Below are 15680 nucleotides of genomic sequence, written 5' to 3' on the forward strand. Positions count from 1 at the left end.
GTGCGGCGGCCGAGGTTCAGGTGAGTTCTCGCAGCGGTTCTCCTGACCGGAGACCCGAGCCGGGGTTGGTGCTGGTGTCCCGGCGCGCGAGGGTGGGACGCGGCCTGGGGGTCGCGGGGTGACTGATGGGGGCGAGGCTTTCGGACTTACGCGGCTCGATGGCGCCTTTGAGCGGCGGCTATGGAGAGGACGTGGCTGAGGTGGCCACTGAGTGGGAAGGGTCTCAGGAAATCGAGGAGGCCAGGAAGGCGGAGCTGAAGGCCCGAGCTGGGGAAAGAGGCGTCTAAAGCGCGGTCCTAGCTCTCGGTGTCGCCGAGGTGTGCCAGGCGGCGCTCGGAGAACTGGACAGGGTCCTTGGCAGCCCGCTATTGGGAGTGGAGCGTGCAAAAGATGGGCCTGGAAAGCCATGCAAGAACAGCTCCTCAGAAAGCCTGAGGTGGGGGGAGGAGGAGGAAAGGGCTCCAGCGGCCCGGGAGATGACGGGGTGCAGCCTCTGGAGGCTCGCCCCCGCCTTCCCCTTCTTGATTCATCTTCTTCCTGACTTCACACCCCGACAGCTGGGTGATCCGCAGGGGCGAGTCCCAGCGCCCTCTGGGTCTGTCTGTCTCTGCCTTGGAACGCGCATCACTTTCCGCTCCAGAAAGGACTAGCCGGGTTCTTGGGGAGCTAGGGAGAAGTGCTAACGCTCCAAATGGCCGGCCGGCCGGCCAGCGCATCAGAAGGAAGGGAGCCGGGTAGGGTGGAAGCCACCCTCTCAAGAGAGTTCCATCCTTGGACTTAAATGGGTAAAACCCGACATACAGGAAATGTGTCCCCCGGCAGTGGTTGTGAGCTCAGCACCAGGGAAGCACAGCTGCCAGCAAGCCCTCCGTTCTTTTTCTGGGGTCTCCTAGCCCCAGGGCTTCTGAGGGGAGGCCTATCTGCCTCTTTGGCTCGGATGCAGCCCCTCATGTTACAGCTCCTTCCTTCCCTGAGTATTGTCTGCTCTTAGACTCCAGAACCTTAAGATGTCCAGGAATGACCGGAGGTGACATGGACTACTGCAAAGTTGTCAAAGGCCCATCTGCTCCTACAAGGGCCTGGAACTGCCTAGTTTTGGATGGCATGACTTTCTTCTTTCCCCTCCCCCATTGCTAGGATTCTCTATCTGCTGTGTGCTTGCAGAAGAAGAAAACCAGGTTTAGAGTTCCATTTGGTACACAAATCTGAATATAAAGAAAGTCTCAGAGACATGACTGCCCTATTCACTTCTGGAATGTTCTGTAAGAAAGCTCTCATCTTAGCCTGCCCTAGGGCACACTGCTCAGTCAGTCATGCCTCTTGCAATGTCAAAGACTGCTTGGGTCTGGAGACCCCAGGGAGGACCTGAATCTTCCTATGCCAAGGCCGTGTGGTTTCCACTGTGCACTCAGAGCATGTGACTGCGTGGGGGTCTCCCGAAAGAAGTGCCCTGTGTCTGGTGTCCTCCTCTGCAAAGTAACTGGATTGGTCTGTGTCAGCTTTTTTCAAGAGCTGACCCCACTTACTAACTTTCGTGTTTCTGGTACATATCCTTTGGTTTTATGCAGCCCCGACTTTCCTCTGTCTCCTGCATTGCAATCCTGGGCATGGAACTTAGAGCCTTACACGTACATGCTGGGTAAGTGTTCCACCATGGAGCCACACCCCTAGCCAGGTATCCAGTGTGCTTCTTGTACAAAGCACAAAGCTGTGGCTTTGACCTCCTGGTTGGGTAAAACCCTCTCTCAAGTCCAGCTGGTGACCGTGTAGGTCAGTTGGGGACTCAGGACTCCTGGCTTGACACCCTTCCTGACAAGACCATGAAATAGTGACTTCTCTTCCCTCATCTCTGGAGTGGCATGTGCTGGATGCGTCCAAAGTCTGCCAGAGCAAGAGCTGGTTGTACCAAGTGCTTGGCTGCCTCCTGAGAGCAGAGCTGAGACCTCCTTGTGCCTCAGGGACAACTACTGTCCCTTTTCATAGAAAAAATGATATTCCCATCGGGCAGGTGCGCAAAGTGACAGGCGGCATGGGTTATCAAAGGGGCAGAATTGGAGATGGAGGTTTAGGATGAGGGGAGTGCATTATATATCCTCCAAAGAGATGGCTGATACTAGCCACACTTGGGATGTCATGTTAGTGATGAACCGCAATGACTGGAGCAGAGACCCAGTCGCAGTGGGGTCTCTGCTTTTGTTTGTCTCAGCTGTCTATTCCATTCAACCACCAAGAGAGGGTCTTTGTTCTCTCAAAATAGTGCTAGCTTTGGAGCTGGATCCCTAGACTCTGTAGAACCAGGGAACATGGCTGACAGGCTAGGTTCATGCTCCAGCTCTCGGCACATTCAAGGCCCAGGCATCTCCAGCACCGCAAGAGAACAAAAAGCCAACAAGTCCTTGATCCTCAACCCTCTACAATAGCCCTTAATTCAGATGTGGCAGTCAGACTGTTGTGATATTTGGTGTGGGGTCATTCTTTGGCTGCAGGGCCACCTTGTCTACCCTGTGATGCTGTAGCATCCTTGGCTCACATTATCATGAGGGTGGTGACCAGAGATGATGACAGGTTGGGTCATGTGGAGTGAGCCACATGGAATGCACCCAAGGTGAGAATAGATGCTGTGTGTGAAATTATGGCTACAGCCCCTCCTGGCCTCAGTGCTTCTCCCGGGCATTTGCAGGAGTTGGGGGAGAGGTGGGGAGATCTTGGATGCTAATTCTGCTAGCTGCTGGGTGGGAGGAGGCATACCCTGGAGGAACCAAGGCAGGTGGGCCCCATGAGGCAGCCTGACAGGCACAGCAGGGCCATTGTCTCTCTTGCCATTGTATCACCACAGACCTGAGTTTCTGGAGTCTCTGTCCCCATCTGGGAACAAACTGTCACTTTTCTTGCAAGATTAGCTATACCAGACTCCAGTATCAAAGGTTGTCTGATCGCCATGCCTCTGATAAACGGCATTATCTCCTCCACGGCCCAGGCCCCCAAGGTCCTCATCCTTTCCCACACTGTTGAAGTTCTTTTGGGGTTTGTGTCTTTGTTCCTTGCTGTCCCCTCTCTTTCTGCCTGTTCCTTTTGACTCCTCTCACCAATGACCGTGACATAACTGCTTACTTGAGTGGGGGAAGGTCGTCTACTCTGGAGCTCCTCCAGCTAATGACCCCCTCTCAGATGTGCACCCCTCCCCATGTCCCACCTGCCAGGCCTTTGTGTCTTTGAGGTCCCCAACCCAGCTGTGCCAGGCAGCCCCTGCCCGGCCCACCATTCAGCCAGACCCAGGCGTGGCCTCCTGACAGAGCAAGACAGGCCCTTCTCTTCAGCCCTCTTGGTTCCCGGAGGGACAGAACAAAGGGCCTTGTCTCTGCACTGCTATCCACTTTGGCTGGGAAAAGCCTCCACTATTAGGCACATTGGAAAAATGCAGCCGATGAGCTCGGGATCTGCTCATTTCCTAGTCAGGGATCCCTGAGAAGTGATTCAGGGGTTCAGCCTGGAGGATTGTGCGGTGATGAATAAGCTGGCAGAGTTGACTCATGTAGATCCCGGCTCTGCAGGGCGTCATACGCACAAGTGTGGACGTGTGAGGTGGAGTCAAGCGTTTGCCACAGACTAGATGGACAACCCACAGGCCGTCATGAGGTTCTGAAGGCCAAGAGTCCAAGACCACTTACAGGCATGTCCGCCTCCTCTGGGGTTCATGGTAATCTACCCCAGGCTCATGGGTGGCCCCATCTTCCCCCTTTGTCTCCTGTCATCTTTCTTTGAGCTTGTCTCTATGTCTTAACTAGGAGGAAACTAACCACACAGATGAAGTCCATGTTGGGGATCTCGCTTCATTTTAACCGTCATTGTAAAGAACCTTGTTTCCTGATGGAGTTGTCTTTAAAGTCAGAGGTGGGGATCTTGGAGTGGCCTCACATGCAGTCCCAGCAGATATGCTGAGACAGGAAGGAAGATCCTGAGTTCAGACCAACCTGGGCTGGACAGCTACAGTTTCAATGACCAAAAAGTAAAAGTAAGCATCCTGGGCTTTAAGAATTGAGCTCATGAGCAAAGGGTGAGGGCATCTTGGCCCTTAATGCTGGATCAGTGACAAACTTGGTTTTCAGCCAGTAGAGGGCTTTGGGGAGACAGATCATCCCCCCTCCCCCCACCCCCCCCCCCCCGCACTGTGTTCATCCAGTTCCTTCTCTGTTGAATAAACACTTTAAGGAATGAGTAAGTTAGTTGACCACGTCAACTCTGGAAAGCTCCTGGTAAGGGAGGTTTCTGGATTCTACCCTCTTATGTTCACAGTAAATCCAGAGAGGCTGGGATTCTGTCTGGAAGGAGCTGGTAATCTTTAGGGACTTTTGCAGAGAGGGATTGCCCAAATTGGCCTTGAGTTCCCAGTCCTCCGACCTCAGCCTCTCAAGTGCAGGATGACAGGTTTTGAACCACCACACCTAGCCTTTTGGTTTTTCAAGACAGGGTTTCTCTGCAGCTTTAGAACCTGTCCTGGAACTAGCTCTTGTAGACCAGGCAGGCCTCCAACTCACAGAGATCCGCTTGCCTCTTCCTCCTGAGTGCTAATATTAAAGGTGTACGCCACCACCATCTGGCTTACACCTGGCTGGCTTTCTTTTGTGGTTTGCAAGGGGCTTTGAGTGCTGGGTAAGGGGCCAGGTGAAATTTACAAACAGCATGAAGTGGGATGCCCTAATCATATCATTTTTGTGTCACGGAGAACAACATCCCAAAGCTACTCCATCATGGATCAGCTACTGTCTGAGACCAATTGGTTTAAAGAAGCTTCTGGAAGGGTTTCAGAATCTTTCAGTGAGAATGGAGGGTTGACTGGGAGCCAGGCTTGGAGTTGGCCCTTGGGGACAGTGAGGGGAACAGGAACTGTTTTGTCTGTGTAGTCAGGAGTTCATACCCTGGCAGGAGCTGTGAAGGTGTCCAGGGGCAGAACACTTGTTTCTAGAGCCACAGGGAAGGCTGGAGATATGGCTCAGTGGTTAAAATTGCTTGCTGCTTTTCCAGAGGACCAGAAATATGTTTCCAGCAAGCCACCGTGGGCAGCTCACAGTCACCTGTAACTCCAGCCCTAGGTGACTCTGATGCCGTCTTCTGCCCTCTGCAAACGCTGCAAACACAGTATAAGTCAGCACAAACACACATAATTAAAAATAAATAAGCTCTTATGGAGACCAGGGAGCCAGACCTTGGAGGTAATAATGCTGCTTCCTGAGCACCAAGGCCACAGCTGTGCATCAATATCAGCACCCAGACCTGGGTTCTTCCTGTCACCCTTCCCAGAGTCAGAGCCACCTTCATCTGTTCTTGAATGAGTGAAGCCAGTAAGGGACTCCCCTCTCTGTCCTTAGGTCCCTGGAACTTCCCCAGGCACTCATTTCCTGATGAGGATGCTGGGATCCCTGGACTTGGCTTGGGATGGTGACAGGATCTCCTTGTCCACATAGATGGAATTTATCTGGGTAGGTAGGCATGACTGTGGAAAGGAATTGTGAGCACCTGGTCCACTGGGGACTTGGTCTGACTTTCCTCATGGGCTTAGCAGGGAAAGACAGGTTGGAGGTGGAGTGTGGACTCGGCTACCGAGGCAGGTGGTTATTTCTTGAGGTCACTGTGTTTACGTCCCTTTGCTGGATCTGTCATGAGTCTTGTGGGCATGGGGAGGAGCCAAGCTACCTTCTCCTATACCCTTGAGACTCCAGGGCACCCCTGAACTGTATGGCAGTCACTCCGTGACGTTTGGGGATGGTAGTTGTTCTCTATAGCAGGCAGTGTTCTGCACTGTGGGACTTGAGCAGCATTCTGGCCTTGGTCTGAGGATTCAGTGACACCATTCTTCCTGATGACATTGTTCCCTGAAGACACTCAGCCCAGGGACAGTCACTGATGTCATGAGAGACACACTTTCCACACTACCTGTTCATGCCAGCCCTAGGGCCTGGGCTTTGTTTGGTGACATGAGTGCCACCGACCTCCCACGTGGATAGGTTTCCAGTGGGTTAGGTGGTGAGTGTCACCAAAGGTATACACAAGGGCAGGGCATGTGGTGCTCGGTTTCCCGGTTAGATCCCTTCTCACAGGTCACAGAGGTCCTGCTGGGTCCTGAAGGTGGAGTCCCTGTGGACTTTGGAGGAAACTGGACAGGAGTTTGTTACTGTTAATATTTGGGATTTTGTTCTCACTGTTGGAACCAAACCTGGGTCCCTGCATGCTGGGCAAGGACTCTGCCACAGCAGAAGATCATTTCCAAATCCAAACTCGTAAATTCTCCCAAACCTGGAACTTTCTGAGCCACTCACGTGATGCCATGGATAGAATATTCCTCATGTGGCATCATGAGATGGATTGCCGTCAACAGAGACCCAGTGCAAATGTTGCAGGGCTGACCGATGAATGGCAGGGTTGATGCAGAAGCTTTTTGGCTTATAGTTGGGTGGAATCATCAGCATGACTTTTTTTTTTTTTTTTTGAGAGCTAGACTGCTGGCCTGGAACTTGTAGTCTTCAGTCTCCTTTGTAGCAATCTTCTGCTTCAGTTTCCCAAGTACTGGGATCATTAGGCATGTATGCCAAGCTGCCTTTTTTTTTTTTTGTATTTGTAAATGTTATAAAATCCAGAAATATCAAAAATCTAAAATGCTATGGTCCCAGGCATTTCCCACAGAGGATTCTTGACCTTTGGAAACATAGGAGACAGTATTTTTTGAGTGACTACTTCATTCTCAGCCTGAGGCCCAGACCCACATAGCCAGTGAGATGGAGAGTCCCATGGTATGACATCACTGGGGAGTTCCCACACAGAGAGCCGTTAGGCTGGGAAAACCCACTCAAGAGCCTGACACTAGGTCCCTACCACCTTCAGTGCCTTAGATGACCCCAACTACAGAACCTTAATTGGCCTTACCTCCTAGAATGTAAGTCAACTGCCCTTCAAAACAAGTTGGGAGCCCTGTCACTCTGAGGCAGGAGGGTTAGGAGCCTAAGGCCAGTGTGGACTCCATGGGAGGACCCTGTTTCAGTTATCAAATGTGTGTGTGGGGGGGTGAGTGATTTCCTGCCCTCCCAGGGGCCCTGCGACTGGAGTAAGACTTAGCTGTCTCACCAACTTTAAGCAGCAGGCAGGATGTTGGTGTCTTTCAGGTGGCTCTGCTTCTGGGACCTAGTGTTCAGTAGTCTGTGGAAATTCTAGAAAGGTCCACAGAGATGTCTGTTCTGTGCATGGGACCTGTCTGCTTCCCACTGTGCTTTGCCTTTATTTTGTAGCCTGTGAGGCATGGGGGATGATCCCAAACCTACTCACATCTAGCTAGGTACTGTGCCCTGCCTCCCACCTGCACGCAGAGCTTGCCTGCTTGTCATGGGTCTGACATCTGCCACTGTAAGCTCCCCTGACACCTGCAGAGACCACTGCATGGGATCCTGCCTTTCCAGACTCTTATCAGTTCCCACAGTGTCCCTATCGGACACATGTGACTGTCTAAACTCCTTCCCACATTTATAGGGCCTCAGGATCTGACCATCCTTCTTTGATTCATCTCACGTCCGTACTGGACCCGTTTTCTAACTAGCCACAGCTGGCCTGTGCTCTCACTGCCCTCACTTGGCACCTGCCCCCATGCTCCTTGTATGCCTGGCTCCTTCCAGTTGTCTTCAGCTCTGGTTGCTTCCCTGCATTCCTACCTCCCAATCCCAAACATCCACTATGACATGTGAGTTTGTGGGTCTCTCCACTCCTCAGGTGTTTGAGACAAGTCGTTCTTTGCTGTGGTTGTCCTGACACTGGAGGATGCAGACCAGTGTTGAGGCCCCTGCTCCATGTATACCAGTAGTGTTCCACCCAAGTAGTTGCAGCTAAAACTGGTGCTGAGCTTATCAGTGATTAGGTATGCCAGGGTGCGTAATGACTGTGGGAATGTGCCTTTGTTCCACTTGAGTGTCATTCACCTGCCTCATGGCCACATTCTCAAGATAGTAACCCAATACCAGACCCTGGGGACACTGGAGTGGTGTTCATTGACTGGAAGAAGAGGACACAAGCCTGTCATTCCAGCTTTGGGGAAAACGATATAGGAAGATCAATAGTTCAAGACCATTGTGAGCTACAGAAACTCTGCTTCAAAGAAGACAGGCAGACCAGGATGGGAGGTTAGTTGTTGGAGAGCCTTCCTAGGGTACGCAATAGCATCACGTAAACATGCCTTGACAACCAGACAGGAAGGAAGATCATGGTGAGTGGGAGGCCAGCCAGATTACACGAGACCTTGTTGAGAGAGAAAGACAGACACTGGCTTTTCAGGACATAAGCGGGTAGACCTCAGGCAGGGAGAATGCCTTGAGAAATGGGTGACAGAGTGGGTGGCAGATGGTATTTAAAGTGGCCCAGCTCATACTTCTTCATGGTACCTGATCCTCAGATGTCAAGAGTGGCCTCAGAGAGGAAAAATGGCATGTTCTGAGTTCTGTTGTGGAATTAGGGGAGACTCCACAGGGCCTTCGCACCATGTTCAAGCTGGAGAGACAGAAGGCCACAGCCACCTCCAGGGCTTGCTGGCAGCATCCCAGAACCATTGCATGTAGAACACCCCATGTTTCCTCTTGGGCACATAGGTATGGATGCTAGATTGCCATGAGTGGCCACAAGCCAGGTGGCTTAAAACAGCAGGGATGAAACTTTTGGATTCTGGAGGCCCAAAGTCCCAAATCCAGGAGACTGCCTTCTTCAGAGGCTCTAGGTGGAGGCTCCTTCCTGCTCCCTCCAGGATCTTGGGCTTGAGTGGCCTATGGCTCAGGTCACATCCCAGCAGTCTCCATCTCTGCCTCCCTTGAATTTGTATGTTCTTTTTTTATGTCCTTATTTGAGACAGGGTCTTGATGAGTAGCCCTGCTGGTGTGAACTTCTAGACCCCTTGCCTCAGCCTCTCCTGTGGGGTCAGCCTCGGGGCTCTAGCTCTATGGTAGTAGAGTGTTTGCCTGGTGTGTGCAAGGTGATGGGTTCCATTCCCAATGCTGAAAAGAAAAGAAAACCCCAAAACTTGAGTGTATTCACAGCATACAGGGGAGACTCCCACATCACTCAAGTGCTGTGTGTCCATGTCAACCCTGAGAGTGCCAGACATTGTTTTTAGGGATTGTTCTATCTTCCTATGATAACTTCTCACCTCTTGTTCTGTAGAGATTCCCTTCCCAAGTAGCTTCATACTCCAAGGTTCCCAGGGGGTGTGGATCCCAGTGAGCAGTCCAGACAACTTCCAGCCTGGCCAATGGTGTCCTCCATGCTGGCTCACTGAGAGCTCTAGGTAGAAGTTGCAGACCTTTGCTTTGCCCCCGTGGCCCTTGGGCATCCCGATATGTGGCCCTTCAGCAATGTCTGGGCTACAAGACACCTATAGTTCTTCTAATATTCCATGCTGAACTTTGGCTGGAGTCCAGTCAACTCATGATACATTCCTAGGGCCACCTACACTATTTTTTTTCTTTATTCTTTGCAGTGTTGGGAATGGAAACCAGGGCCTTGTGCATAGTAGGCAAGTGCTGTAGCAATAGGTCAGGCCTGCAGCCCTTTGCTGGGGTATTCTAGGCAGAGGTTCCACCAGTGAACCCTACCTGCCCCCAGCCCTTCACTCTGAGGTTCTAGGCAGGGATTCCACCCATGAACCATGCCCCAACCCATCTCCACTTGGGGGAGGAGGGAGTTTCTATTATGAGATCCTATTTCCTATCACTGGACCATCTCTCCTATAAACTGAGCAATGAGGTTCTCTCTCTCTCTCTCTCTCTCTCTCTCTCTCTCTCTCTCTCTCTCTCTCTCTCTCAATTTTTTCAAGACAGGTAGCTTTGGAGCCTGTCCTGGAACTTGCTCTGTAGACCTAAAACTAACAGAAATCCACCTGCTTCTGCCTCCCGAGTGCTGGAATTAGAGGCGAGTGCCACCACCACTGCCTAGCATGAGGTGCTCTCTTAACTTCCAACCTCTCCTGTGCATAGTACTGTCTTCTGTCTGGGGCTGGGACCAACACTGGAACAGGGCTGTTCTGTGGCTCCTTGGCTCTGATCTTTGCAACTGTCAGATCAGCTGGTTTCAGCCATTCATCAGCACATTTTGGATCCTTCCAAATAGTAATTAAATAATGGGTGTGGTTCTGCATGTCTGTGATCCTAGCCTTCTAGAGCGTGGTTCTGCACGTCTGTGATCCTGGCCCTCTAGAGCGTGGTTCTGCATGGCTATGGTCCTAGTCCTCTAGAGCGTGGTTCTGCATGTCTGTGGTCCTGGCCCTCTAGAGCATGGTTCTGCATGTCTTTGATCCCAGCCCTCTAGAGCGTGGTTCTGCATGTCTGTGATCCCAGCCCTCTAGAGCGTGGTTCTGCATGTCTGTGATCCTAGTCCTCTAGAGCGTGGTTCTCCATGTCTCTGATCCTATCCCTCTGGAACATAGTTGTGCATGTTTGTGGTCCTAGCCCTCTAGCGGTTGAGGAAGGAGAATGGGCTGTTCCAGGCCAGCTAGGTCTATATAGCTAGACCCTGGTTTTATGGGGGGGCAGTGTGCTACACACACACACGTACACACATACAAATACAAAAGGAAACTAAGGGCCACAGGGAACTGCGAGGGACCGTGGGTAGTGGATCCCCCACTGCTCAGCTCATCCTGCCCTAATGTCAGCCTTCTTCTTTTAGCCAGGGAATGATTTCACCCGCTAAACACGTGGCTTCAAATTATGGCCTTATATAAACGAGTCGGCCGCCCTGCTCTTTGTGGGGCCCCATTCTGCCTTCTCTAGTGAATTCCAAAGTGGCTGCCAGAATGTGGCTCTGAGCCTGGCTTTTCACGCAGGAGAATTGGCATGCGTGGAGCCTGAAGAGTGGCTGCCTGTGTTTAGCCGAATCCCAACACTAGGGCCTCATGGTGTCCTTGCATGGGCCAAGAGTTGGTGTCTTCTTTGAGTCTGGATTGCTGACAAAAGCTTGGTGTGCACATGGAGGTGTGTGTGTGTGTTGAATTCATGTGCTACATGTGTGCAGGTGTTCATTCATGCAGAGCCCAGAGCAGGCTGTTTCTCTCCTCTGTCCTTTGAGACAGGATGTGCTGCTGTTGGGTGAGGCTGGCTGATCATTGCTCTCTCAGGTTCCTCCTATGTCTATACCACCCTCGGATCCTGGGTCACCACATGAGCCAGGCTTGAATTTTTTTGTTTTGTTTTGTTTTAGACAGGGTCTTAGTTTGTAGCTCTGACTGACCTGAAACTCACTCCCTAGACCAGGCTGGCCTCCTCCGCCTGCCTCTCCCTCCATTGTGCTGGGATTAAAAGTGTCACCTGGCTTTTCACATGGGCTTGGGGATTCAAACTTTAGTCTTCATTTTTGGGTAGTGAACGTCCTAGTGGCCAAGCCCTCTCGCCAACTGTCTTTCAGGTTTTAGGAGGCGTGCTCAGGCCAGGTGTGGTCACTCATCTGTGCTCGGCACACTGAGGAGGCTAGAGGAGGATCATGTGCTCTGGACCAGTCTTTTTTTTTTTTATTTTATTTTATTTTATTTTATTTTTTATTGAGAAAAGGAAAAAGAACAAGTTTCCACCTCCTCCCAGCCTCCCATTTCCCTCCCCCTCCTCCCACCCTTCCCCCCCTCCTCCAACCCTTCTCCCCCTCCCCCCACTCCTCTCCTCCTCCCTCTCCTCCAGTCCAATGGGCAGTCAGGGTTCCCTGCCCTGTGGTAAGTCCTAGGTCCTCCCCCCCTCCGTCTATATTTAGGAAGGTGAACATCCAAACTGGCTAGGCTCCCACAAAGCCAGCACATTAAGTAGGATCAAAACCCCGTGCCATTGTCCTTAGCTTCTCATCAGTCCTCATTCTGGACCAGTCTTGACTGCAGATTGAGACTTGGTCTTAGTTCATGGGAACACTCCAATTTATATGCTGCTAGCTGTGATGTTAGCAGAGACACAGTATGCTACAAGCACATGTGTGCATGTGTGTGCACACGTGTGGACATTATCTCCTTTGAGGGCATTCCACATCCCCTAAAGGGAATCCTTTACCATAGATATTCTCTTCCTAGCCCAGGACAGGCACTAATGTCATTGATGTGCCATCCTCTGTGCAGTGGTCTACCTGGGAGTTTCTCATTGACGACTCATGTACCACATGCCCTCTCTAGTCTGGCTGCCTGCCCTTAGCATTGTGGCTAATTTATTTTTTTTATTTTTTTATTTTTGGGAAGGGCAAACTCACTATGTACTTAGACTGACCTCAAACTGGTGGCAATCCTCCTGCCTCAGCCTCCCTAGTGCTGGGATTGCATTGTGAGCTAGGAAGTTTGACTGCAGCATGGTGTTTTTGAGGTTTTCCCACACTATTGCATGGACCTGAACTTTATTCCGTTTTGTTGCTGAGTAGTATTCTGTTGGGTGGGAGGTCCACATTCTACTAACCAGTTTTGTTTCTGATGACTCCCCTTGAATGATCTACCAGGTTGATTTGATCTGACAAAAGGATTGGTGTGTGTGTGTGTGTGTGTGTGTGTGTGTGTGTGTGTGTGTTTGAATGTGTGTACTCACATACATATTAGCAACTTGTATGGTACTTGTATGTAGATGCCAAATGACGATGTCAGATGTTTTCCTCAATTGTGCTTCACTTTAGTTTTTGAGGCTGGGTCTTTCATGGAACCAGAAGCTACACAGTTGGCTAGCCAGACTGGCCAGTGAGCCTGCAGTCCTCCCGTCTGCATTTCCAGCACTGAGTTATGCATCTAGTACCACTCTTGGCTTTGTCTTTTTATTTGTTTTTTTTTTTTTTTTTTCGAGACAGGGTTTCTCTGTGTAGCCCTGGCTGTCCTGGAACTTACTCAGTAGACCAGGCTGGCCTCAAACTCAGAGATCCTCTTGCTTCTGCCTCCTGAGTGCAGGGATTCCAGGCATGTGCCACCACTGCCCAGCCCATCCTTGACTTTTTATGGGGGTTTTGGGATCAGGACTTGCTTTGTGCATGACACATGTTCACTGAGCCATCTCCCCAGCCCTAAGGGGATTGTTTTTGTACTAATTTTTGAGAAACTGCTTCTGACAGCTTGTTTCTTTTTTCCCTTGCTTACGTGTGTGTGGTGGGGAGCGTAATGGGGTGGTTGGTACTTGAGGAGGTCAAGCACATTAGCTTTTCAGTATTTAAGAGCTAAGAAGCTGGCATGGTGGCACCTGTCTATGATTCCAGCAGTCCAGAGGCTGAGGCAGACAGCGTAATTCCAGGCCAGCCTGCACTGCACAGTAAACCTCTTACGTTTTTCTTAAATAAATAAACAAACAAACAAACAAAAAAAACCACTTAACAAGAGAGAATTACCAGGCATGGTGCTCACACTTGTAGTCCTGAGGCAATAGCATTTCCTTTGAGTTTAAGGCCACAGACTGTGACTCTTGAAATAAATTAATAATAAGGCGAGACAGAATATAGTTTCTCAGGATCTACTGTCCAAGCTTGCCCTGCAACCAAGCTGTTTTCCACAGGGAACACAGACAGTGGCTCATGGTTCCATGTGTGCATCCTTTCTAGACACACCCGGGGATTCTCAGGGTATGGGTTTCACATCCACTTAAGACAGGATGTTGGGCCACAGCTTGATGAGCTTCCGGGTCCCAGACTCTGAACACTGCATGAGGTAGGTGTACCGGAAGTCACAGAAAACCAAGTCCCCTTGAGAAAGATGTCATGAAGCTATAATTATTGAAACTGTGACTCAGCAGTAAAGCCCCTGTCTAGAATGCCCCGTGAGGGGTTGGGGGCATGGCTCAGAGGTGGAGCTCCTGTCTAGAATCCCTCATAAGCGACTGGGGACATGGCTTGGGGTGGAGGAGCCCTTGCCTCCTAGGATCCCCCAGTGGAGGCCTGGATCTCTCTCTCTTTCTCTCTGTCTGTCTGTCTTTTTTGTTTTTTTGAGACTGAGTTTCTCTGTCCTCGAACTTGCCCTGTAGACCAGGTTGGCCTTGAACTCATAGAGATCCACCTGCCCTTCGCCTCCTGAGTGCTAGAACGAAAGGCGCGTACCACAACTGACTGGCTAGATATCTCTTAATGTGTCTTTGTGTCTCTATCTATCTGTGTGTATAGGTTTTGTTTATTTTTTGAGCCAGACTCTCACTGGTTTTGAAACCCTAGGCTCAAGCAATCCCCCTACTTGCACCTGTGGGCTGCTGGACTCTGGTTTGAAGGTGGGTATAGTGCTCCCTTCAAGCAGAATTTTTCCTCTTTGCATCAGTATGCACCTGGGGAGGATGGCAAGTTGCCAGGGGCTCCCTAGGCTGATCCCATGGCAGGGATTTCCCAGGAAGCATGGTCAGAGGGACTCAGTCAAGGGCTTTGGGCAGGACAGGTGGCAGTGCTCCAGGGACTAGCCACACCCCATCAGCAGGCCCTGCTGGCTTCTCTCATGGGAGATGGTCCCTGTTAGGGATAGTGAGTAGGCACCAGTGTAACCTCTGGTCATCTGTATCTAGGAAGTTAGGAAGTCTGGTGACAGTCTAAAGTTGGCTTGTACCCAGGGGTCACCTCCCAGAACACATGCCCTAGGAGGGGTGATGGTCTCTGAGCCTGGCTATGGGCATATTTTTGTGGTGTTGGACATGGACCCATGAGTGCAGGCTCGTATGTGCAAAGGTGTGGGGGCTTGGGTGCACAGGGCATATGTTTTTATGTGTGCCATTTGTTTGGTTGTGGCATGAGCCTAATGCTGTGACCAAGGCCAGAGATGCTCGGGTCTCCTCACCCTCCTTATTGCCCCGAGACAGCCTGTCAGCTACGGTTTAGAGAACGTTGTGGATGTGGAGTGCATGGCCTGAATGCTTCTGTCTTATTGAAGTGAAGCCATGTAAAATTTACCACTTGAAAGTGGACAGCTCTCCGGAGGGTAGTGGTTCATTGTTGTGCGATCCTCAAAGCTGCTCATTCCAGAACCTGTCCACTGCCATGGAAGACACAGCACTCTGGCCTCTGGCAGCTTCTGCTTTTCTTCCTGCCTTTCTGATTGGCTTGTTCTTGATATTTCTTGTCAGTGGGATCACACACTGGATATCAGTGTTGTTGTCCATTTCTTTGTTTGTCATACATACTAGGCTGTTCTTAAACTTCTTACATAATGAAGGTTGTCCTTGATCCTCCTCCTTCCACTGCCCCAGTGTTGGGATGGCACGTACAACTGCCTTCAGGTTATACTTTAGAGGATGGAACCCAGGACTTTTACATACACGTTAGGGTGTTGCTTTGCCAGGTGACTAATGCCCCATCATGTTTCCTGGTTTTACCCATGTTCTGTCCCAGTGGAGCCTTCCTTTTCATGGCTGAGTGGTATTCCACATTTTACTTACCCCTTCATCCATTGATGAGCATTTGGTGTGTTTCTGCCTTGTAATGCGAGCCAGTCTGTGTGCATTTGTCTGCTGGGATTTGAGTTTCTTTGTTGAGTGCTTTTGGGTCTAGGACCAAGAGCAAATTGCCAAGTCTGTATGTGCTCTTGGCAGTGTTTTCACACTGCAGTGGCTGCGTCTTAGGAAGTGGCAGAGGCTGTGTGCTGTGCCGCAGTTGTTCCTCCTCTGGCTGTGGATGCTGCAGTGCTGACTGGTTCAGAGCTCTTGGGACCACACTGCTGTAGCATTCACCTGCTTCCACTTTATTTCTCCAGA

At 50.8% G+C, this 15680-nt stretch overlaps 2 protein-coding genes across 12 annotated transcripts in view; one reads left to right on the top strand and one right to left on the bottom strand.

Annotated features, from left to right (window-relative positions):
* The window catches only part of Haus8 (HAUS augmin like complex subunit 8), a 28976-nt gene extending 28808 nt beyond the window's left edge, over positions 1–168 (bottom strand). Inside the window, exon 1 of the mRNA XM_026785314.1 lies at positions 151–168. The gene's annotated coding sequence lies outside the window, so the exon portion shown is untranslated. The remainder of the gene's footprint in view (positions 1–150) is intronic.
* Myo9b (myosin IXB) overlaps positions 1–15680 on the top strand; it is an 87954-nt gene continuing 72274 nt past the window's right edge. For 10 of the 11 annotated variants that reach the window (XM_026785304.1, XM_026785307.1, XM_026785312.1 and 7 more), the window contains exon 1: positions 1–20. The gene's annotated coding sequence lies outside the window, so the exon portion shown is untranslated. Of the gene's footprint in view, positions 21–1391; positions 1640–15680 lie in introns of those variants that run through there. The other variant, XM_026785305.1, reaches the window with a different exon arrangement.

The sequence above is a fragment of the Microtus ochrogaster genome, linkage group LG1 (genome assembly GCF_000317375.1).
Source record: "Microtus ochrogaster isolate Prairie Vole_2 linkage group LG1, MicOch1.0, whole genome shotgun sequence".
In the NCBI taxonomy this organism is placed as follows: domain Eukaryota; kingdom Metazoa; phylum Chordata; class Mammalia; order Rodentia; family Cricetidae; genus Microtus; species Microtus ochrogaster.